The sequence below is a fragment of the Gorilla gorilla genome, chromosome 1 (genome assembly GCF_029281585.2).
Source record: "Gorilla gorilla gorilla isolate KB3781 chromosome 1, NHGRI_mGorGor1-v2.1_pri, whole genome shotgun sequence".
Taxonomy (NCBI): Eukaryota; Metazoa; Chordata; class Mammalia; order Primates; family Hominidae; genus Gorilla; species Gorilla gorilla.
The window spans coordinates 148,174,949-148,200,216 of NC_073224.2; the positions used below are offsets into that span (position 1 = coordinate 148,174,949).

The 25,268-nt window shown below is 43.0% G+C and overlaps 1 protein-coding gene across 2 annotated transcripts in view; it reads left to right on the forward strand.

Annotated features, from left to right (window-relative positions):
• TGFBR3 (transforming growth factor beta receptor 3) overlaps window positions 1-25,268 on the forward strand; it is a 205,999-nt gene that overhangs the window by 90,195 nt on the left and 90,536 nt on the right. The window lies entirely within an intron of this gene.

The window sequence follows — 25,268 nt, forward strand, 5'->3', positions numbered from 1 at the left end:
TTAAGAGTACAGATTTCCCAACAAGATAACACAGAGTGCTTTCCTTCTGTTTTTAAGCTTCTGTGTGTCAGAAATGTTATCACTCAGGTAGTCGCTCTCCAGGGAGAGAGAAACCACAAAAAATCCTGATCATAGTGAAGTATAGGAAAAGTAATGCAGAATGGAATTTATCTTTGAGCTTTCTTCTGGTCAAGAAAGTTAATTTCCAGAGCCACTTGTTTATGTGCCTCAGCCACCCCATCTTTTTGGGGTGGTAGGAAGAGGAGAAGCACGAGATGTTAAGGAAAAGCAAGCTGATTTTAATCTCATGAACGTGTGCAGAGTTGGCTCATTTCAAAGACAGATCATCTAACCTTTCCAGCAACACTGGAAATTATTGTTAATACTCTTGGTTGCTTGCCATTGTTGCTGCAACTCATATTTCAGGTCAGATTTCTTTATCCCAGTAATGTGCCTTTAATTCTGAACTGATGGGGGAGAGTTTGTGGTGAGAGGGAAAGGAGGAGAGGAGGAAATGCAGCTCCTATGAAGCGTTGCTGACTCCAGCAATTCTTTAGCAGCGACAATTACTCATTTTATATATGCTTCTCTCAGAGGAACTCAAGAGGGAAAAAAAGTCCAAGCTGTTACAGAAGCAGCAACAGCAGAAAATTCTTGATGTTAAATTGTGCAGTACTGTTGTTGACTCTGAAAACAAATTCGAGTAAGACTACTGAAACAAAAGAAAAATACCTCAAGGAGTGACAGCAGAGCTCTCCTGCACTTGGTTACTATGTTATTCAAAATGGGATTCATTTTAGGACCTGGCAGTACTGAGGATACATAACATTAGCTGGCATCAGGGACATAGTGTGTTCAGTGAGGAAGAAAAGAAAGAGGGCCTACAAAGGGTAGTCTCAAACTTGTTTAAAAACCTGAACATTATTCTCCTTCAATATTAGTATAGTATATATATGATTTTGGGCCAGTGATTTGAAGATGTTTCTGAGAATAGACAACAGAGGGACGTTTAAGAATTAGATGGTTGTAGTTCAATACTGTTTGAAAACAAGATTTTGGGATAACTGATTTTTGGAGATTCCATCTGGCTCTGCGTTGCTCACATACGGCAGACCTCAGAGTAATTTGCATATACAAAGTGAGCATAGAGGATAACATCAGAATGAGGGTCAGGACGAGAGAATGAAAGATTGTTTGTGGATGGTAAGATGGGTGTGTATAAGGATTAAATATCGCTCACTCTCTTGACATATGACTGTGGAGAACATTCCCGCAGCTGTGCAAACAGTTTTTAAAAATCATTTGAACCACATGACCCAGCAATTCCACTCTTAGGTATATACCCGAGAGAAGTGAAAACACATGTCCACACAAAGACTTGTCTGTGACTGTTCATGGCAGCATTAGCCCAAAAGTGGAAAAACCCAAATGTTCATCTTCTGATGAATGGGTAAATAAAATGTGGTATATCCATACAATGGAATGTTACTGAGCAATAAAAAGGATGGCATACTGATAGGTGCTACAGCATGGATGAACCTTGAAAATCCACTAAATGAAAGAAGACAGATACAAAGACCGCATATCATATGATTCCATGTATGTGAAATGTTCAGGATACAGAAATTTATAGAGACAAAGTAAATTAGTCATTGCTTAGGGCTAGAGGGGAAAGAAGGAAATGGAGGTTGACTGCTAAACATTACAGGTTTTTTTAAAAAAGTGGAGGCCGGGCGAGGTGGCTCACACCTGTAATCCCAACACTTTGGGAGGCCAAGGCAGGTGGATCACCTGAGGTCAGGAGTTTGAGACTAGCCTAGCCAACATGGTGAAACCCCTTCTCTACTAAAAATACAAAAATTAGCTGGCATGGTGGCGGGTGTCTGTAGTCGTAGCTACTTGGGAGGCTGAGGCAGGAGAATGACTTGAACCCAGGAGGTGGAGGTTGCAGTGAGCCAAGATTGCGCTGCTGCACTCCAGCCTGAGCAACAGAGTGAGACTGCATCTCAACCAAAAAAAAAAAAAAAGGTGGAGGAGATGACAAAAATGTTCTAAAATTGTAATGGTTGCACAATTCTGTGAATATACTAAAAACTGTTGAATTGTAATTTAAGTGGGTGAATTTTATGGTATGGGAATTGTATCTCAATAAAACTATTTAAAAAAACCATTTGACCTGCTGACATGCTAATTAGTCTATAAAGTTTACCTTGGCTCAATTCACTTTTACCAAGATTGCTTACTCCTTCAACTTAAACTCACCTAATGCTTTTTGTTACTTTCAATGGATAACTTGGTTTTTGTAGATATGTCATGATATGGTCTATGCTAAAAATAACAGCTGATCTGTTTTGAGGGTAATAGTAGGAGGGCCAGAGGCAGCCTTTGTGCAGTCTCTACCAAATTTGTTTTTTTTTTTTTTTTGAGACAGAGTCTTGCTGTGTCACCCAGGCTGGAGAACAGTTGTGTGATCTTGGCTCACTGCAACCTCCACCTCCCGGGTTCAAGCAATTCTCATGCCTCAGCCACCTGAGTAGCTGGGATTACAGGCATATGCCACCGTGCCTGGCTAATTTTTTATATTTTTAGTAGAAATGGAGTTTCATCATGTTGGCCGGTCTGGTCTCAAACTCCTGGCCTCAAGTGATCCGTCCGCCTCAGACTCCCGGAGTGCTGGGATTACAGGTGTGAGCCACCGCGCCTGGCCTCTACCAAATATTAAAGGCAAATATTTTTCAAAATGAAATAAGTGCCGTTACTTACAAATTAGCAAAACAGTTACCATGCTGGCTCCAAGCTGTAATTGACTATGACTGAAGACTGGAGTAGTTGGTTTTCATGATGTCATCCTTAAATGTGAGGGAATTACTAAATCAGCCCCATTTCCCCTTGGTTTGTTATTGGTGCAAGATCAGTATCAAGATCTATTATAAATCACCCCATCTCTAATATTTTACTATTAATAAATTCCTACCTCCCAGGTGCCTTAAAGTTCTTCAGCTGGGGAGAGATTTTTAATTTTCCTGTGTAGAGGCGGTGACAGAGCCTACACCCAAAAGTAGTAACTGCAGCAGGTTGACAAGATTAAGGGAGACAGTAACGCTTAAGTTGGATGAACAGTTTTATAGGCCAGCAGAGAATTTGTATCAGAAACACACTTGTTACAACAGTACATAAAAAGCCCTCAGTACCAAAGCAATGTTTTGTCATCGGCCTCCCTGCTGGGTTCTCCTCAGGTCAGAGTAGACCTATTGTATTTTTCATCTGAGAACACACCTCTCATTTGTAATCATTGGTTTCGGAAACAACAGCCTTGGAAGCGAACAGGAAACTGGAAAATGACTTTCTGGCAACAGAGGACAGCAGAAGAGCATAAACAATGCTGAGAGATCAGATTTATCTTTTAGAGCAAGTGAGGACCAGTGTCATGGTTTCCATCCCCGTGAAAACCAGCTCCTAGTACCCTCTGACTTTGAAGTAAAATGCAGCCACCCCGTTCTGTCGGACTCGTGAGTTTAATTGCTCAGGGCGTTTCCTGATTCCTGAGAAGGGTTACAGCACCATCAGAGGCTTGTTTATAGTAACATACTTTCATTAGTTGCTGGAATGGCAACAATTTTGTTTCCTATCATCTAATTTTTACTTGTGACCTGCTTTTATGTGGTGGTGTGTCTTTTCTATTTCCGACCTATCTAATTGCTTGCTTATTATGAAAAGCTGCTGAGGATAAGTCCCTAGTTAGCCATTACATATGTGTAGAAAAGATATGGACATTTAAATTTATGCATTTGTTTTGACATTAAAGGAGCAATGGGCGTGCCAGTGCCTGGCTGTAGGGGTGGAGTGGGTATCGGGAGGCTCCATTACCACGGGAAAGGGGCCAGGTTTAATAACTTCACCCGTCAAAAAGCTCATAACCCTATGAGCTTCTCTGCCTCATTCCAAAAGAGGATTTGGGATGAGCTTCCAGCAACAGGCATACCAACAATGTAAGCAGAAATACAGAATGAGGACCAAGGGAAAATAATGTGGTTGGTATGATTGTGTTTGAAATTTGGCTCCAGGCTTTTTGGCAGGCACAGACAAATGGGATGTGTGGTTAATCACACATGTGGCTCCAAGTCACTTTTACTTTGTACCTTCTCTGAGGATTGGCATAAAGCTGTCCCTTTTTTGGTTCTTTTTGAGGGCAGGAAAGACCACAGTGGGGAGAAAGAGAAGGAAGTAAACACTGTCAAGTGCTAACTGCTCGACTTGCCTCTTAACAGCTCTCACATCCCCCAAATGACAATACTAGCAGCCGTAGTGGTGAAGACTGCGTGTCTCCTGTGGGCCAGCCACCTGCCAGGCACTTGTTTGGTTCTGCCAATCTTGTCATCAGCCTGAAAGGGAGGCTTGGTGGTCACTGTTTTTGCAGAAGAGGATGCTTGGGCTTAGGGAGGTTATACAACCAGATGGTGAGTTGTGGAGCCAGCCCCCGAGTTGTGTCTGTTGGATTCTACAGTGCAAGCTGCAAGCTTTTCCCATATTCCAGATAGTTATCCTTTCCTTTTAGCTCTTACTTGGTTCTGGGCTACAGAACCTGCTAGTCTGCTTTGTTAGACAGCCAGCAAGTAGGTCTGTTAGTGAGGTTTTGGGTTCTGTGCGTAGGTTTGTAATAACTCTTTCCAGTGCTTAGAGTCCTTTTTGATTCCCTTCCTTGCAGCTTTGGGGCAGTATTAAGTTGGTCTGTGTGTGGCAGTGTCTCTTTTTTTCCCTTTCATGGTTTAGGATTATCACACCACATGTCAGTAATTATAAAATGCAGGGCTGAGCTCAGGAGCCATTGTGCTCTATGTGGCTGCTAATCCCCATGCTAAATGGCACCACCAAGGGGCCTTTTATGTTCTTGTCTGTTTTCATAGTTAAACATTCCCCCCACCCCCAGGCCTTCAGCTGCCTTCACACAAGTAGCTCACCTGTCCTCTGCTTATAATTTACTATGTCTTGTATCCAAACTTGTTTTAACTGTGTGGTAAGAGAGAACTAGCATATTAACTGACTCTTCTTGCTAAGAATGAAATGCAAGAGCTTCAGTATTCAGACTTTGCCATCTGATTTGACATCTTTTTGCTTACATTGAGGAATTTGGCAATTCAAAGACTGACCATTTTGGAGTTCTTTATCTACCTACCTACCTATCTATATGTAATCCTTCCCCATTTCCACAATATTAATACACGAACACCTTTTCTCTTTTTCCCCCTCGATTATCGAGATTCAGATAAAACAGTGCTTGGGGAGGAGTGGGTGTGCCTTGCCCAACACCACTAAAAGAACTGATACAAAATCTCAAGGCTGGGTTTTGGGAGAGTACATATGTGAGAGCAAAAACATTAAACTAGCTACATTCTTTTCTCTATCTGGGGCATTTTTTACCCTGCTGCTATTCATAAATGACTTCCTAATGCAGTCCTGTGCATATGCAGAAAAAACAAAAAACCCAGGGCTATTTATGTTTGAGATATCTTTTATGTGGTATGTACTAAGCAAGTGTCAAAGGAAACCCCTCACACACAGACACTGTATATCAGTGAAATTTGGTTTCTAAACAAATACATTCCGCATATAAGCACTGCCTGGTGTTTGTTTAAAAGGAAGCTGTTCTGGAAATCACCCAGCTTGACAGGGAAGATTACCTCTGAAATGGTCATTTAGTTTTCCACCAGTCCTTAACAGATACTGTCATGCATTGCTTCATGACAGAGACACGTTCAGAGAAATGTGTTGTTAGGGGATTGTGTTGTGCAAACATCATAGTGTAGGTACACAAACCTAGATGGTATGTCCTACTACGCACCTCGGCCATATGGTATATATAGCCCATGGCTCCTAGGCTACAAATGTGCACAGCATGTTACTATGCTGAATATTGTAGGCAATTGTAACACAATGGTAAGAATTTGTGTACCTAAACATGCCTAAATGTCAAAAAGGTACAGGAAAATTATGGTACTCTAATCTTATGAGACCACCGTTGTATATGTGGTCCCTTGTTGATTGAAACATTGTTATGTGGCCCATGCCTGTACTATTTCTCTCTCTCTCTCTTTTTTCTCTGTCTCTCCCCACCTGCCCATTTCCTCTCTCCTTTCTTCCCTTCCCCATTTATTTGAGTATTACTATAGAAATCATTTCATTACCTACAAAGACAACTGAATCTGTCTGTCCACATAGGATTGGAGGGCATGAATGAATAGGACACTCATATTATATAAAAAGAGTTACTCCTTTACTTGAAGACACTCAATGCAGTTTAAACAATGACACCCTGCTAGGCGGTGTGAAGGTGCCAGTCCAGGCCTGGAAAGGGGAGCAGGGTTAGAGACAGCAAGGCAATGCATCTGCTAGCTGTCACAACAGAGGACAATGCAAGCGAGAGTTGGCACTGGTCACACTAGTCAAGGATGATGTCTAACACTTTGGGGCAAGATGTTCAATCTAAAATTCCAGCTAACTCTCAAATAGGAACTCTCCAAAAATGCAGTCTTGGACTTTTAGAAAAAGTGAAAGCAGAAATCAGAGAGGTAATAGCAAACACCAGGGTTTAGGAAACAAACCAGGACACAAGGCTAAGCTAAGAAGTTAAAACGTTCCTACCAAGATGCAGGTTGGTCACGTCACTTAAATCCTGTCATTCGTCACAGTAATATCCAGATGCTGTAAAGTTGCCCCAGGAAAGTACAGCCCCTGCCCTGGCAGAGGGACTGAGCCTGGTTGGACTCCACCTTTTTAGAATGAGGTAATGCCGATTTATATTCTATGCTGGCTGGACAGATTGTAAAAACCTCTCATTATTGCCTCTTCCCCCAGATAGAGACTGCCTTGACACCCCCTTTTTTTTTTGAGACGAGTCTCACTCTGTCACCTAGGCTGGAGTGCAGTGGCACGATCTTGGCTCACTGCAACCTCCGCCTCTTGGGTTCAAGAGATTCTCCTGCCTTAGCCTCCTGAGTAGCTGGGGCTACAGGCATACGCCACCATGCCCAGCTAATTTTTGTATTTTTAGTAGAGTTTTAGTAGAGATGGGGTTTCACCATGTTGGCCAGGATGGCCTCGATCTCTTGACCTTGTGATCCATCAGCCTTGGCCTCCCAAAGTGCTGGGATTACAGGCGTGAGCCACCGTGCCCGGCTGACCCCTTTTAAAATTTGTCCAGCAGCAGCATTTTCCAACCAGTATGGTGTTTTGTCTTTATGGAGGTTAGGGTTAGAACCCTGACCTGTACTACTGTTGCCATGGTAACTGCCCTTGACTTTAAAAAAAAAAATTATATAATTTCCTGAAAGTGTTGTTAGACAATGTTTTTACAAGAGTACTCTCTGCATTTAAAAATGTGACATTTTGCTCTTAGAACTTTTGGGAGAGTATTTAAAAAAAGCAATAGACCCAAGTCAGGAGCAGCTCTGCAAATCTGAGATGCAGATGTGCTGATTGGGCAAAGGCCCAGTGCATGCGTGTGCAGCGTCTACAGTTTTCCAGCTTGAGCCTTCTCCTTGCCATTGCTTATCTGCTTCTTGACATTCTGTTTGAGAGTAAAAGGAAACTTAACTGCTAATCGCTGATTTAAATACTTAAACTCTGCAGAAGTATTTATTGTATTGACTTCAATCACTCCTTCCACGGTGTTTTCTAAATATTTCTGTGTAAGTTTTGACACATGTTTAATTATTTCACTTTTCTTTCTTCCACAATGAAGAGGCCATGTATGACTTGGCCCCTCTGATGCCTCAGGTCAGCTTATTTCTCTTTTCCTTCCCCTGCTCCACTGGAATGAGTGAACATCTGTACATCCTTCTTTCCCTTCTTCCCTCTCTGTGGCCTGAGCTCATCTCTGGGGAGACCCTGATGATGCCCCTTTGAACAACTCAAGGGCTGCTAGGACTAGAGGGTCCCTGGAGTCCACCTAGCCCTAATACCTTAGGGGACCAGGCCAGAGGGTATAGCGGTGACATGTTCACTATGAACCAAGAACTTGGTGCTAGCACTGGACTAGCCCCTGGGGGCACCAACTTCTGTTGCAGAGCTGCCTCTACACATCAGCCTGCCGCACTCTTTCTCCTCCCCAGCTTATGAAGCCTCCAGTGCTGTCAAGCACTCCCTTTCTGGCACCTCCCTCTTGGTTTCCTGGTTCTCATTCTACCATTCCATCTGTTTTTCTGTTTCTTTCTCAGCTGCTCACTCTTTCTTCTTGGGGTTTTTTTTTTTTTTTTTTTTTTTTTTCTGTGAGACAGGGTCTGGCTCTGTCGCCCAGGCTGGAGTATCGTGGTGCGATCTCAGCTTACTGCAACCTCAAGCGATTCTCCCATCTCAGCCTCTTGAGTAGCTGGGACTATAAGCGCACACCACCACGCCCGGCTAATTTTTATATTTTTTTCACCATGTTGGTCTCAAACTCCTGAGCTCAAGTGATCCACCCGCCTTGGACTCCCAAAGTGCTGAGCTTACAGGCGTGAGCCAGTGTGCCTAATCTCGGGGGTTCTTGACTGAGGCACAGCCCTTGGCTTTCTGTTTTCCTCTGTCTCCTCTCCCTGAGGTGGCTTGTCTGTTCTTAGGATTTTGCTTGTCACTTCCTTGCTTACAACTCCGAAAACTCTGCCTGGGCTTCTCCAGTGGAACTGCAGTCAGATGGCTGAAGCACCCCGGCTCTTGGGTCCCATCTTGAGCTGCCAGGTGCCTCAGATATGGACTGGAGGAGTGGCTGTCACTGTGGTTCGCTCCCATGTTAGATACAGGGCTAGTCTCAGCTCTGCCACTCCCCATGTGTGACCCTGGGTGAGTTACTTAATTCCCTAAGCCCTGTTTCCTCATCTGTAAAATGGAGATGTTAATAGCACTTTTTTTTTTTAATTATTACTTTTTGTGAGACGGAGTCTCGCTCTGTCACCAGGCTGGAGTGCAGTGGCGTGAGGCTCACTGCAACCTCCGCCTCCTGGGTTCAAGCGATTCTCTTGCCTCAGCCTCCTGAGTAGCTGGGACTATAGGCATGTGCCACCATGCCCAGCTAATTTTTGTATTTTTAGTAGAGACGGAGTTTCACCATGTTGGCCAGGATGGTCTCAATGTCTTGACCTCGTGATCTGCCTGTCTCAGCCTCCCAAAGTGCGGGGATTATAGGCGTGAGCCACTGTGCTCAGCTAGTAGCACTTCTTTAGAGGGTTCACTGACCATTGAGAAATGTCTCTGTGGCACTTAGGGCCGGTATAGGTACAGTCAACTGCTAGCTAACAGTAATTTTTATTCTCTCTAAAATAGAATTTAAGAACCCTCCCAGGCCAGTTCTCCTGACCCTAGTGCTGGCTTTTCAGTCTGGCCTCCCTGACCCATCAATGTCACCAGTACCCTCCATCTTGGAACTTTTGAACCATCTTGTATTTACTCATCCTCTTTTTTTTTTTTTTTTTTTTTTGGGTCTTCCTCTGTCACCCAGGCTGGAGTGCATTGGTGCGATCTTGGTTGACTGCAGCCTCCGCCTCCCGAGTTCAAGCAATTCTCCTGCCTCAGCCTCCCAGGTAGCTGGGATTACAGGCACCTGCCACTACACCTGGTTAATTTTTGTATTTTTAGTAGAGATGGGGTTTCACCATGTTGGCCAGGCTGGTCTTGAACTCCTGGCCTCAAGTGATCCATCCATCTCAGCCTCCCAAAGTGCTGGGATTCGAGGTGTGAGCCACCACACCTGGCCTGCCCATTCTCTTTAAACCCTATATTTGGCCAATCACCATGTTTTATTGACATTTCCTCTGCAATTCCCCTTGAATTTCTGTTTTTCTCCACTTACCCTGGAGCCTCCTTAACTGGTCTCCTGGGACTGGCCTCTTCAGCTTTAGACCCTGATTCTTTCTGTCTAGCTTGTGAACCTCTTCATAAAACCAAACTTCTCTAAATAATGCTCTCATAATGAATTTGTTTATTCATTCACAGGCCTGTTCAATGAATCACTATTAAGAACCCACTGTGTGCTAGGTAGGTGCTCTGCCAGATTCTTACTCATTTTTATGTCTTTAGCACCTATTAGAGTTGAGAGAGAATGAATTTAATGAAACATGACAAATAATATGACTAATATATTTTAAAAATTTGCAGAAGGCCAGCTGTGGTGGCTCACGCCTGTAATCTCAGCACTTTGGGAGGCTGAGGCGGGCAGATTGCTTGAGCTCAGGAGTTCAAGACCAGCCTGGGCAATATGGCAAAACCCTGTTTCTATCAAAAATACAAACAGCCAGGCATGGTAGTGTGCACCTGTGGTCCCAGCTATTTGGGAGGCTGAGGCAGGAGGATCGCTTGAGCCCGGAAGGTTGAGGCTGCAGTGAACCATGATCGCGCCACTGCACTCCAACCTGGGAGACAGAGCGAGACGCTGTCTAAAAAAAAAAAAAAAGTACAGAAGCCCAACAAAGGGTGTGTTCATTCTCTCTGGAAGTGAGGGAAGGATTCCCAGAAGAAAGAACATTTGATGGAGGGCTTAAAAGTCAAATCAGTGTTGTTGAGCCAAGGGATGGGAGGACTCAATATACACAGGGTGGGCGCCAGGTGTGGAGGAAAGTTCTTCACCTACACGGTGTGGCTGGTGGACAGATCAGGGGTGCCAGGCAGGACTGAATTCTGCCTGCTGCCTGTTTGTGTTTTTAAAATAGCTTTAATGAGATATAATTTACATACCATAAAGTTTACCTGTTTAAAGTGTACAAGTCAGTGGTTTTTAGTATATTTATAGAAATGTGCAACCAGTGGCCCATAATCTAATTTTACAACATTTCCATCACCCTAAGAAGAAACCTTGTATCTATTAACAGTCACTCTCCCGTTCCCTGTGTGTGCCCCCCACGACCCGGCACTAGCCCAAGGTAGCCACTAATCTACTTTCTAGATTTATCTGTTCTGCACATTCATATGAATGGGATCATGCAATATGTATCTTTTGTGTCTAGCTTCTTTCACTTAGCGTAAAGCACTTGAGGTTCCTCCATGTTGTAGCATGTATCAGTTGTTTCATTCCTTTTTATTCCTGGGTAGTTTTCATTGTGTGGCTATACCATGTTTTGTTAATGCATTCATCAGTCCGATGCCTGTTTTTAAAGTTTTATTAGGATAAAGCCACACCCATTTGATAATATGTTGTCTATGGCTGCCTTCTCACTACTGTGGCAGAGTTGAGTATTGTGTCAGAGACCTGCATGGCCTGCAAAGCTTTAAATAGTTACTATTCAGCCCTTTGCAAGAAGAGCTTGGCAATTCCTGTAATAGAGGATGAAGACAGTGAAGGGGGTAGGCTGGGGCTGAGTAGAAGATGAGACTGGAAAGGCCACGTAAGGATTTGAACTTAATCCTGTGGATCGGCTTCTCAAAGTGTGTGTGGTGTGTGAAGCCCCTGCATCGGATCCCTTGATGTATAGATTCCTGAGCCTCCCCCTGGGCTTACCAGCTAAAACCCTTGCCCCACGCCTTTATTCTTAATTCCACCTGGACTTCTTTCTTCAGTCTCTCAATTCTTGCCACTTTGGAAGCCCATGCTTAGGTCTTAGCTCTTCACCAAACCCTTGCCTGATTCCTTTACCCTCCTCCATTTCTTTCTTTTCTAAACATCGCTCTGAATCTTCTTCCCCCTACCACAACCTGTGCCTTCCCACAGTATGGAATTATATGTTTTATTGTATTACTTGCTGCTGAATCGTGTGTGTTAATTCTGCACACTCAGCTGGTGAGTGGACTGCTTTCGGGTAGGAACTAGGTCTTGCGTCTTTTTTGCATTATGCAAATTGGGTTATTGCATGGCACCAAGGATGTTATTTAGAGTATAACTGAAAGTCTTCTTAAATAACTTTCCTTTTGCATAGTGCATCTTTATTTGCTTTGTATTCTATTAGTGGACTTAGTGTTTGGTCCCCAGGCCCCTCAACATTGGAGCTAAGCAGGTGTCCTCCATTTTGTATGACTGCTTTGATTTATTTTTTAATTAAATCTCTTTTAATTAATCTTATTTTTTACTCTAAACTGCAGATCTTTGTTCAATCTTTTCCCTAGCCCATTTCTAAATCTTTGTTACATTCTTCTTTACTCTGAGGGGTTTTAGTCATCTGCTAGTAAACTAGTTAGTCCTTTCCGTCAGCTGGGTAAAAAGCTATAAATGGTTTTCAACTCTATGCAGCTCCCTTGGGTTGCTCATTTGATCTGAGCCAGGTTTGAAGTTGGGCCATTGAGAATGATCTGTCCTCATGATGTAGGGGGTGACTCCAGCCAATTCTTAATATTGCTGGAATTAATTAACTTTGATTCCTCTAACTGAAAGAGGGCATTTTACTCTACCGTGTATTATTAAATACCTTATAACTTGATTTTTTTGATTTTGTTTTCTTGCTCAGTGAGTACTTAAAATATCCCTGCCGATATAGTAATTTGTTCCCTGTTTAATATGGCTTTTTCCTTTGTTTACTCTGGACTCAAGTCTTTGTAGCTTGTTTTCTAAGTCAGCTCAAAAGTTGCTGGTCATTGGATTTGGCAGCCTTTTCAAGCTTTACCCACCAGAATCCTACAGGAAGTTGTGTGTCGGCCAGAAGAGTCTGTTTATTTAGAGCGTGGTGTCCAGCAGAAGCAATCCATTTATGAGGGTCTGGTCTTAAAGACACAGGCATCTGAGTCTGTGTTTGGAAGACCTGCTGCTTTGGCTTCCATTGCAGCCATGCTCTCCATGCTTTCCTGTCCAGCCCGCCGGGGCACCTCAGTGGTACTGCTGGCTGATTGAAGGAGTCCTTGTCTCTGAGCTCCTTGGCCTTGTCTGAAAGGCTGAAATATCAAGGCCCAGATATTAGACAGGGTTCTAGTCCAAAGCACCCTACAATAATGCTTTGTATTTATGGCTTTTTTTCACCTGAACCACAGAGTCCTTCAGCTGAACCTGAAATTTGTACAACTCTTGGAGGATGAGGGGCAAATTACAGGTATGACTTGGATACTTTTGAAGATAAGAGAGCTAATGAGATGAGGTGTTACTGATTCTCACTGTGAGGCAAGGACAGAGCCCAGCTTTAGGATCCAAGGTCACTACCATAGCCTAACTCTTGCCCGGAGCTGAAGTGTCCCCTTCTGCCCATTATGGCTTAACTTCTATTTGTTGATACATGTGTACACACATCTGATCCATTTTGAATTTGCTCCAGCAAGTCGGTGATGTGGCTGTCGGTTCTCTGTGCCTAGCACTGGGCTTGCCACAGGTTAGGGACTGCATGCCTGTGGACCCGTTTACGTAGAAGCTGCATCGATGTCTTCTTAAAAGGTGAGTCCCCCTCCCAGAGTGAGGTGTGGCCTCACTACCAAATGTGAGCACATACCGAGGTGCCTTGGGGGAGAGGGTCAGAGAGGTATAGCAACTGCTGAGAGGCCTGAGCAACAAAAGGTGGAAAGTGAGCTATCATACCTCTCAGCCCTCGCCATGCCCCTGGGGTCTTTTAATGACCTACAGTTGGATTTTTTCGTGAGGTGGAAGTTATACTGAAATTTCTGCCTCAGAATAGTTCCTGAAGAGCATTGACTTTCTGGGAGTCTTAGGTAAATTTAACACTTAATGAAGGTAAAAACAATCCTTTCCACATTCCTCTGCTCCTCCTCTCAACCTCAGGTCAGTCAATGTGCAAGCAGTGCTTTCCCTGGGAGGCAGCAGTTTCTGAAGGTAAAGGAGAAAGCCCTGGTCCAAGGGAGCCAAAGGTCCGTTGGGACACACATGATTCCGTGTTGGGCACATGGGCATGTAGGTGTCTCCTAGCCTTGCCAAGCTGTCTTAAATTCGGGCATCTTCCAAAATCAAAGGCAACTGAAGAGCTTAATTTCCAATGATGATACACTTTGCCTCAGTCATCTGGCCCCAAAAGACTTCTGGGGGCCGATCACCCTCCCTTCTATTCTGAACGCCCTCCTCCCCTAGATTGTCACTTGGTGCTTTTGGCCAGGGGGCTCTGCCTCTTCCTTGCTGCGAGTTCTTCCTGCTAAGCCCGGCATCCCCGTGAGGGCTTTCACGCATGCCCTTCATTGCTCTCGGTATGTTGTCAGCCCATGTGTTGCAGTTTATTTTTGATCCCTGCTTTCATAAGGTTTGAAGATTCCACTCGTTTTTCCAGTGGTTGTTAAGATAGTGAGAATCTAAATGAAATGGTAATATTACCATTGTGAACAATTATTTTTCTAAAAGAATCTTTTGTGTTCATTTTTAATGCTGTTAAGATCTAATTCCCAGTATTTTAGTTGGAAGCTCTTCAAATTTCCCAAATCATAAAATCTTTCAAAGCCTACTCCAAGTTACTTTTTCTTGATTCAGCTCTCCTCCTATTTGCATTTAAAATAAAAAGGCCAGCCTATTTCCAAATATGGAAATGATCTATGTTTATTAGAGATCAGCAAAGTGATATGGGCCCTTGACTTGCTGTGAGGTTTTTTTTTTAAATGTGTTTTAGAGCAATGTACAAGGGCAATTTTTCGTCCTGTTTTGTCATGTGTTCTTAAATACATTTCCTAAACACTTTCTCTGGCTTGGTGCTATTACTGTGTATACGTCCTACATATGTTTCCTATTTTTTATGACTCATACTTACGGTACTCATAAAGATTTATCCTTTATCTTGGCTCTGAGTAATGAGCCCACTTGCACATTTCCAGCAGAACTGTGGGTTAGGGATTTTACATTTCATTCTGCTGGAGAGGCCTCTGGAAGGCATAGCACAGGCAGCGCAGCGTGTTCCTTGTAGGCAGTACTCACTTCTCCCTGAGGGAACAGTTAGCTCAGTTTTTGTGAATTTACTAATTTTTGTTCTCTAGCTTTTCCTTTCCCTTTGCCCTTTTTAGCCATTTTGCTGTTTGAGTGAGGCCACACAAGAGCATGAACAGATGAAACAAATGCTCTACTCCTTTTTGCTGCTGAGTAACCGTGGTGGAGGAAGAAATGGAAATAATGAACTGAAACGATATTATTACATGTGGCAACAAACTCAGGCAAGGAGTCTTCTTGGGTCCAAATAAACATTCAGACCCAAGAGACTATCATAGGCCATAGGTGGCTTCATTATAATTAAAAGGGTATAGGACAAGGACCACAGCTTACGGCATGGCAGCAAGGCGTTCCTCCTTGTTGTGTGCCTTGTGACTGTTCACACGTCAGTTCATCAGTTCACATAGCCATCCAGAGCTCTCCAACTGATGGCTCAAATGCCAGGAGATGAGATCTCTGTGTGTGTGTGTGTGTGTGTGTGTGTGTGTGTGTGTGCGTGTGTGTGTGTGTAGTTCTCTAGTTTAAAAGCCTTGGGAAGGCCGGGTGCAGTGGCTCACACCTGTAATCCCAGCACTTTGGGAGGCTGAGGCGGGTGGGTTACCTGAGGTCAGGAGTTCGAGACCAGCCTAACCAAAATGGTGAAACCCGTCTTTACTAAAAATACAAAATTAGCCAGGCGTGGTGACGCATGCCTGTATTCTCAGCTACTTGGGAGGCTGAGGCAGGAGAATCGCTTAAGCCCGGGAGGCAGAGGTTGCAGTGAGCCAATATCATGCCATTGCACTCCAGCCTGGGCAACAAGAGTGAAACTCCATGTCAAAAAAAAAAAAAAAAAAAAAGCCTTAGACCCTTGCGGGAACTAGTAGGCAACTATGTAGGAATAGTTTCCATGGTGCGCTCTCTCATAAATATGCCCCATTTACAAGAATCACTGCTCTCAGGGAAGCCCCCAGATGTCACTTCTTATCAGATGTCTTAAAATTTTCCAGTCCCAATAGCAAGCTGCCTTGTATTATAATTGACATATTGTCTTACCAGATTACCAGGGTTACAGAATTGAGAGAGTTAACAGAAGATCAAATTCTCATGTAAAAGGGAAAAGCTTTGCTCACTGTTTATCCACACCTGTACGTTTTATTGTTTTTATTTGTGGTATTCCTGACTGTGATAGGCTAAATAATGGCCCCCAAAGATATATCCACGTTCTAACCCCTAAACCTGGGAATGTTGCCTTTATATAGAAAAAGCCTTAGCAGGTGTGATTAAATTAAGAATTGTGAGATGGAGGATTATCCTGGATTATCTGGTGGCCCCTAAATTTAGTCACATGTATCCTTATAAGACAGGGATTTGATGACACAGACAAAAGGGAAGACTGTGTGACCGTGCAGGCAGAGATTGGTGGTCTGGAACCCACAAGCCAAAGAATGCCAGCAGCCATGAGAACCTGAAAGAGGCTGGGAACAGGTTCTCTCCTGGAGCCTCTGGAGGGCGTGTGGCTCTGCTGACACCTTGGTTTTGGCCTAGCAATGCTGATTTTGGACCTCTGGCCTCCAGAACTGTGAGAGAATAGCCTTCTGTTGTTCTAAGCCACCCAGTTTATGGTAATTTGTTACAGCAGCATGGGAAGTGAGCACACACTCACATTAGTTTGAGTTCCATGCTCCCTCCTGTCTCCAGTTTGTTTACTCCTGTGTTTCCCAGCTCTGTAAAGGACGCTACCACACAGTTGCCAGGGCCACAGTCCTTGGCATTATTATCCATGACTTCCTGTGTTTGCTCAGATGTCATATCCAATCCTATTTGTTCTACGCTAAGACCATATTCTGAATCTGCCCACTTCTGACCACCACCTTTGGTCTGACACACCATCACATTTTTACTTGAGAGGCAGTGGGCCTCTGGCCCATCCCTCTTAGGAGTGCAAGATCTGGGGTAGAGCGCCAGTGTTGGAAGCCTGGCTACACTGCTCATGAGCTGTGGGGCTTTGGGCAAGTCAGTTAACTTCTTTATGCTTCATTTTCCTCGTGGGCATAATCATAGTATCTACTTCACAGAGTTGCTGTGACGATTAAATAATTAAAGCATGACTGGTGCTTAGAACAGTGCGTGGAATATCATCAGCACTCCATAAATGTCAGCTGCTATCATTGTTAGCAAATAAGATCTATTCTCTAAGTGGCAGCCAGCATGATCTTTTGAAAGACTTCAGTCCAGTCACGAAGTTCACCAGTTCAGCTTCCTGCCATGGTTTTTTACATTTAAATGAAAATCCCCAATCCCCACCAGAGCCCTGAATGATCTTTTCCCCCTTCTCCCAGCACTCTCACCATTGCTCACTGTGCTGCAGTGGGCCCTGACATCTTGCCTCCTGTCCTTTGCATGGGCTCTTTGCTTTGCCTGAAGTACTTCTCCCAGTTACTCATGTGGCTGCCTTCACCCAGTCCCTGCTTTGCCATTACCTCCACTGAGAGGCCTTCATTGAGCACCCCGTTTAAAATAGTCATAGCACCCCACAACAGACACACTCTCTTTTACTGTTTTACTTTAAAACGTAACTTATATTACCACCTGATATTCATTTATTTTTAAATATGTTCACTGTCTATCTCTTCTGCTAGTATATCATCAGTATAGATTTTTATCTTTAGTTGATATTGCCAGGAATTAGAACAGTGCCCACTACATAGTAAGCAGTCAAGAAACATTTGTGAAATAAGTATTTGCATGAACAGATAAGTATGTTGATGTAGCAGTTTAGCAAATAGGTTAAGTCTAGAAATTCTATATATGGAAGTTTCTCATTAATTATATTTTTTGAAGATCTAGTTATTGATATTGGTATGTATGGCTTGGGCATAAAGTAATGTTTCTTAAACCAAGGCTTCAAGGTATAGAAGACAGCACTGGATTGTGAGTCTTAATAAAAGTCTTCCCTCTTTTTTGGTCTTCCCTCTGTTGTGATCTTTTTTGTTTAAACTTGAGGGCAAGTGTGTAGACCCATTTGGATCTCAGTTTCTTTTTTGTCAATATAAAGACGTTGAGAAAATTAATATTTCAAAATACCAATTGAGAATTAGAGTCAAAAACATTTCTGGAGTTGTTAAACTACAAAATATCCTTAAAGAAACCCTCAGCATTCAGTGAGTAAGGAACCACCTAAGAGCTGAAATGTAAACTAAGGGTGTTTCATGTCTTCTTATGTGTTTTTTTTTTTTTTTTTAACCTAGATTAAGTAGGATTTACAGATCTGGGGGCAGATCTGGTCTCTGAATACTTGGGAAAATGCTTTTGAGTTTCATTGCTTATATCTTACTGCCTTGCACAGTAAAAATTTCATGATTTTCCAAAGAGCTCTACTGTTTCTTCAGGACAGAGTACATGTGAATCTTTCCCTGTCTTTCTTTTATTTATTGAAATACAGAAGATTAGAAGAACTAATTATTTCAGTTTGTTGAGCGGAGGCCGCTCTCCACATAAATTAGAACCAGGCAGTTAGATAGTCAGCTGCAGCTGCCTTTGTGAACTGGGCACCGGTGCAAAGCATTGCAGGAGTGAGGAGAAAGGCAGCCCTCGGAGCTCACGGTCACCGTGCATCCAGGGACAAAGAGCAACACCTGTAACAGAAAGTACGGAGACGTAGAAACATCTCATCGCCCTAAATACATGAGATAGAAACTGAACCAAATAGATGTAATCAACTACAGCTGGGCTGAGATAAACACGTTAAGTGCTAAGTAATCAGGCATGTTAGAGGGATGTGGGGCTGGGGCTAGGGCTGGGGCTAGAGCTGGGGTTGGGGCTGGGGCTGGGGGAAGGCATTGCTGGAATAATTGGAGCCAGGTGTGCTTGCCTGGTGCTGCTTTTTGGAGGTGAGAAATTGGAAAGGTTTGAAACGGGGATGTGGTTTGGCAGAGGGCTGAAAGGAGAATTTTCCAAGACTAGGGGAGGAGACTGGTAAATAAAATAGAGCCGAGTTGAGTATGAAATATGTTGAGGACAGCAAGTACCTTGGCAGCTGTGAAAGCTTCATCTGATGGTTTTGCCTGTTGGTGTTGATGCTGGGTGAATGGTCTTCAGCTGAACACCACAGGTCTTCAAAGCCAGGTGAATTGTGACAGCCTGTGACACTGGAAGGGGCAGTGTAGACGGGCCTCTGAAGATAAATGTTTGTCCCCAAATTTCCCCACTACAGATTGGGAGAAACCTCTAGCTTTACGTCACAATCCAGTGATGTCAGCTGCCTTGGAAGCAGTTCCTTGCTTTGGCACTTCCTATGTTCCTATTTTTTTGGAAGGTACCTGCCAGGGAGGAAAGGCAGCGAGCACAGGTGATTGAGTTTTTGTTCAGAGATTTGGGGTAACCTCAGAGCAGATGTGGTGTTGGGGTCAGGTGTGGAATGAATGTGGTCTTCCCAGGACCTTTGTTTGTTAGATTCAGAAGTCTCCAGAACTACCGTGAGATTTGGGGAGCAAAACCTGAGCTTGTCCAGGTTAGTGGTGCCTGAACAGGAACAACCAGCAAAGATGTTGATGTTTGTGCTACCTTTCAGCCCTCGTCTTTAATGAGTTCCAAATCCCAAAGGTGAAGGAAAAGCAGACAAATGGCAGAACAACCATTAGTTCCTCATGAGGAAGCCAAGTGTTTGGAGGGTCATGTATGCAGCTGCCACCAATTTGTCACCCTGCTTGAAAATCCAGGGACCTGTAGGCAGGAGGTAATGGCACTATGCTGATCAGAGCCAAAGTCAAACACTGGTAGGCTTCTTTCCAGAGAATTACAAAACCTGGCATTTTATTTGTTTTTTTCAACACCTGTGGAAGGGAGATTCCGTTAGCTCTGTTTTACAGGTGTGGAAATTGAGGCTAAGAGAGGTTAAGTATTCTACCCATGAGCTGGGAAATAATTGGTAGAACCTAACCTTGAATTCACAACACACTTCCTATAGATGGAGTTGACATGCACTCTGAGTGGCTCTGGGCAAGGTGGGCTTTCCCAAGGCTTAGGCATTTATTCAATAATGAAATCATTATTTATTAAGCACCTGTTTGTAATGTGTCAGGCACAGTGCCAGGCACTGGCAGTCCTGACCCCCTACCCTTGAGAATTTGCCAAAGGTAACAAAAACACAGTGGATAGTGAATTCTCCCTTGCTCCTGCTCCCATTTAGATGATCTCAAGCTCTTTGCTTTGCTTAAATGTGGGCTTAGATGTTGCACCCAGTGTTGCGTGTTGACTTAATCATATGCAGGTAAGTCTTTGAGCTGCAATAAAACAGCCATCTGGTAAGAGTTAAATGTGAATAGCTGGGCTGTCATCTATAGGTGAAGAGCTTAGAAAGAGGGGCAGGTTAGGGCACCCTGTTATTAACACCAGCTCTGTTCTATACAAACAATTCTCTTACTGGATTACCTGTGCCAAAATATTGCTGAATAGCTTGGAAACAGGTTAGTATTTTGCCCTTTAGCAAAACAGAACAAAAGAAAGACCATGGAGTTGAATTTGGAAAGGAATCTTGGAAAATGAATGTTTCAGTACAACAATGTATCATTCACATGCCCAGAAATTCAGCACTGCAGGGCTCCTGCTGGCAGAATCAGGTGAACTCTGGGATGCATTCTGATTTGGTCTTGAATTCTTGCATGTCTTGAGTAGGTTGAAAGTTGGTTATTTTTGTTTTGCTGGCAGTGGCCTTTACTTAGAAGTGCCCAGGAGATATTCTTGGGATAGATGCCAACAGGCTTTGTGTCTTTTCCCTTCAATTTTATAAAAATGTAAATGAAAGGATTTCCCAGCACCAAGTTGTGGAGCTACCTGGGTATTCAAGTGACAGGAAGAGTTGGTTGTTAGGGTGGTTAGGAAGGGCTTCTTAGAGGAAGCGCACTTGAACTGAGACCTGAATGATGAAAAGGCGTGAACTATGCCGAGATCTGGGTGAAGAAGAGGCCAAATAAAGGGTCTGCTGGTGTGCAGGCCCTCAGCTTGGAAGCAGCTTGTTGGAGATGAGAGAGGGGCCAGTATGGCTGGAGTGGAGTTAGCAAGGGGGAGAGTGGTGGGAGGTGCGATTGGTCATTGAGGGTTGGATCACGTGGGGCCCTGCGGAGTAAGAAGTTGTTTCTTGGCATTTCTTTACATTTCTGTGTTCTTATCCAGTGATTAAAAGAGCTGACCCTAAATTCTGAAGACTTGGGGAGTCCCTGTTTGCTAACAACGGAGAATTGGTTCTGTAAGGAGAAATGCGAATAGTTCCACTGGCAAGAGAAGTAGAAACTAGATTACTAGAGTGGATATTTGGGCTCTAGTCCCAACCATGCCATAACCAGCTACAGAACTTGGGCAACTCATGACCTCTTTGGGCTTCAATTTCCTTATCTATAACAAACATTTGGAGTAGAATGTCTATAAAATCTCCTTTCTCACTAGAAGTCAATGATTTTATTATATATAAATTTCATTTTTGGTTTTATCCTTTTGTTTCTTTCAGACTTTTACCAGTGATCTTACAGTAACCAAGTCCACTCACTAGTTCTGATTTCACTCTTTTCTCTATTCCTTTCCTTCTGGAGTAGCCAGTGAAGTACTTGGAAAAAAAAATGTCAGGAGGGAAAGACAGAATTTCATAACTTTGCACAGTGTACTCAACAGTGCATATTTAACACATTGCCTGTTGCCCTGAAAGAATTCCCAATCACCGCATGAGTCGATTGTGATGACCGAGACTTGTTCTCAGACTAGTGATGTAGGGTTTAACCAAAAAATGCCATTGTCCTTACTGAGGAGGATTTATCCCATCAAAACGGCATTTGAGAACCTGACAGTGGGATACTGTTGTTTGCATTTACTCTTTTTTTAAATCATATTTTGATTTATTGGAAACATATTTCAATAAAAAAATCTGCTCATCTTTCAGTATCAATTATACAACTCTCTCATTGAAAAGTGTATCTAGGCCGGGCGCAGTGGCTTACGCCTGTTATCCTAGCACTTTGGGAGGCCGAGGCGGGTGGATCACTTGAGGCCAGGAGTTTGGGACCAGCTTGAGAACATAGTGAAACCCCATCTCTACTAAAAATACAAAAATTAGCCTGGGTGGTGGCGCGCGTCTGTACTCCCAGCTATTTGGGAGGTTGAGGCGGGAGAATCACTTGAACCTGGGAAGCAGAGGTTGCAGTGAGCCGAGATCGTGCCACTGCATTCCAGCCTGGGTGACAGAGTGAGACTCTCAAAAAAAAAAAAGAAAAGTATATCTAAAAGAAATTAGCAAGACCAAGTATATTAACTTGTTTTTAGACTATTACCATGTCAACACTTCCTATTTTAAAATGCACTGTAAATCATGATTTACCCTTAGGATTAGCTTTGAGTATTTCATTATTTGTTTTGCTTCTGCCAAATGTAAAAGACTAAGTGGGCACACACTGACCCAGAATTAAAGTTAAGGAAAGCAAAGAAACTCTCTAAAACAAACATTATTTAATTTTTCAAACCAGCATTTCAAGACATTTTCACTTGTTGAAAGAAGAAAGCACTTCTATTTTGTTCTCTAGTATTCACTTTGGCAGGCTAAACTAAACTTTTAAAAATTGTTCCTTTTAATTGAGTACACAAATCATTTTAGTGTGACATGGCATTTATGAAATTGATAATTCAGTCACATCAACTCATTTATTGAGATACATTCATTTCTAGAGATCTTTTGTTTTTTGAGATGGAGTCTTGCTCTGTTGCCCAGACTGGAGTGCAGTGGCGCGATCTCGGCTCACCGCAACCTCTGCCTCCTGCATTCATGCAATTCTCCCTGCCTCAGCCTCCTGATTAGCTGAGATTACAGGCGCCTGCCACCAAGCCTAACTAATTTTTGTATTTTTTAGTAGAGACGGGGTTTCACCATATTGGCCAGGCTGGTCTTGAACTCCTGACTTCAGGTGATCTGCCCGCCTTGGCCTCCCAAATTGCTGGGATAATGCTCATGAGCCACCGTGCCTGGCCTAGAGATCTGTCTTGAAGACTTTTACTGACTCTATTAGTTGCTGAAAGAACCATAGGCTCTAGATTTATAGGTGGCCATAGAGATAGAGTCTAACCTTTTCATTTATGGGGAGACTGAAGCCCAAAGTAAGATACTTAAGCAAAAAAAAAAAAAAAAAAAAAAAAGCATTTATTTATTTATTTTTATTATTTTTAGAGACAAAGTTTCACTATGTTGGCCAGGCTGGTCTCAAACTCTTGTCCTCAAGTGATCTGTCCGCCTCAGCCTCCCAGAGTGCTGGGATTACAGGCCTGAGCTACTGTGCCTGACCCCCTTTTTAAAATGAATGATACGTCAGGATCTTACATTAGGAGGAAGGCAAAATTGGGGAGCACCAGGGTTTGTGGTTTATAGTGAAAGTTAATTTCCTGTGTTTCTCAGGCAAGGACAATTAACTTTTTTTCTCCTTGAGGGCAAACAACAAATGATTATTTTCTAGAAATCAGACAATCCTATTTTTGTTCTAAAATTTCATGCCAACAATTTACTTACTTTCTTCTTTGAAAAGAATGAGAGAGATTCTGACCTAAAATTGTCTCAAATGTGTACTGAAGATGCTAATATTGTATTGGTAGATCTTGCCAAGATTTAAGAGGGCATCTCAGAAAGACATTATACACCATTCTACAATGGTGACTTGTTTTCACCTTAGAGATGATAAAGTAGAGGGACAGATAAGAGGCTTAATTCAGCTCATTTCTTACACAGTAGAGAATTATGGATAGAACTTACAGACTTTTACATAAAATAATGTAACCAGGACCAGAATTACCAGGCCCTATAAGTTGTTCCTTATAGAAATGCTCAAGGCTCCTAGCTCACTTGCTTAATTCATTGATAGTTTATGGTTATACCCCAAACTCAACAAGTGTTTATTGAGGGACTATGACCTGGAGCCAAAGCCAAGGAACAAACTCCTCAAGTCTAGGAGATTTAGGGTTGAGGGCTAGAGTTTGATTTTTCTCACCATGCAAGATATTCCTTGGTAATTCAGCAACAATCTAAAGGTACCCTTTAGATCCTAAACAAAAATGGGATCCTAAACAAACATGGGATTTAAAATTGTTATTAGATTTATGAATGATATGTATTCTTTTGGGCAAGTAAGTCAGGTAATGGAAGTTCATTTAGTGAATCAGTGCAGTAATGTGGTTAACTAAGTGACACTTACTAAGCCAGAAGTTAATGTACTCATTATCTATCAGGAAGCAAATCATGGTCTATGTCTCTGAAAAGCAAATGATCGTCTTTCATTAACTGGTGAAGCTTGGCTTTCAAGGCTCATTGTGATCTGGCTCCAGTACCCTTTCAACGACATTCTTCTTTATTCTTTTTTGTATTTCCTTAGCTCCGTCTGAATTAAGTATTCTTCACACCCACTCATGCTGCCTCCACTGCCCTCCTCCTTGCCTGGACCCCTTAGATCCACCTTTCCCCATTCACCCTCTGGCCCAGCTGAAGTGTCCCCTTCCTGCTGCCCACAGATGTGTTTGTATCTGCCTGTCCCTCTGCCCCCATCAAACTGTGAATTTCTTGAGGGCAGGTATTGTGTCTGACTCACATTTGAAGCCCTTTCATTACTTAGTGGTGCTTCCCAAATATAAGTTTATATGTACTATTAGTCTTCACAGTTTGTGTAGTATTCATATATTATTTGCATTATTTATCTTTTTTTTTTTTTTTTTTGAGACAGAGTCTTGCTCTGTCGCCCAGGCTGGAGTGCAGTGGCACCATCTCGGCTCACTGCAAGCTCCGCCTCCCATGTTCATGCCGTTCTCCTGCCTCAGCCTCCCGAGTAGCTGGGACTACAGGTGCCTGCCACCACGCCCGGCTAATTTTTTTGTATTTTTTAGTAGAGACGGGGTTTCACCGTGTTAGCCAAGATGGTCTTGACCTCCTGACCTCATGATCCATCCACCTCGGCCTTCCAAAGTGCTGGGTTTACAGGCGTGAGCCACCGTGTCCGGCCCATAATATTTTTTCTTAAATCTACTCACTTAAAAAATGACTTTAGCTGCATGCTCAACTTCCTAAACATGAAATCGTGTTTTTAATTCCTGTAAAAATATATATATACATAAAGTATATCTTAAAACATTCTTAGTATCTCCACACTTTGGGAAGGATTGACTGAGTAAAGTGCTTTACACATAGTAGCCATTCAGTTTCTGAGGAATGGATAGTAAATGCGCAAAACATAACATGAGAACCTCTTTTCCCTGTTAGTTTAGTAACTTCACGCTTATTAACCTAGAGATAAAATGAGGAGGGTGCGGCTAGAAAAGACGGAGCAAGCCCGTAAGCCAAGCCATTCATTCCTGTCTGTGAAGCATTTAGGTGTTAGATATTACTAATTACCTCTTATGCATTGCAAACTGCTGGGCTAGAGGGGCCTATGGAACAATAAATTTTGTGGATTGCAGAGTCCCTGCTGACTTACTGAGT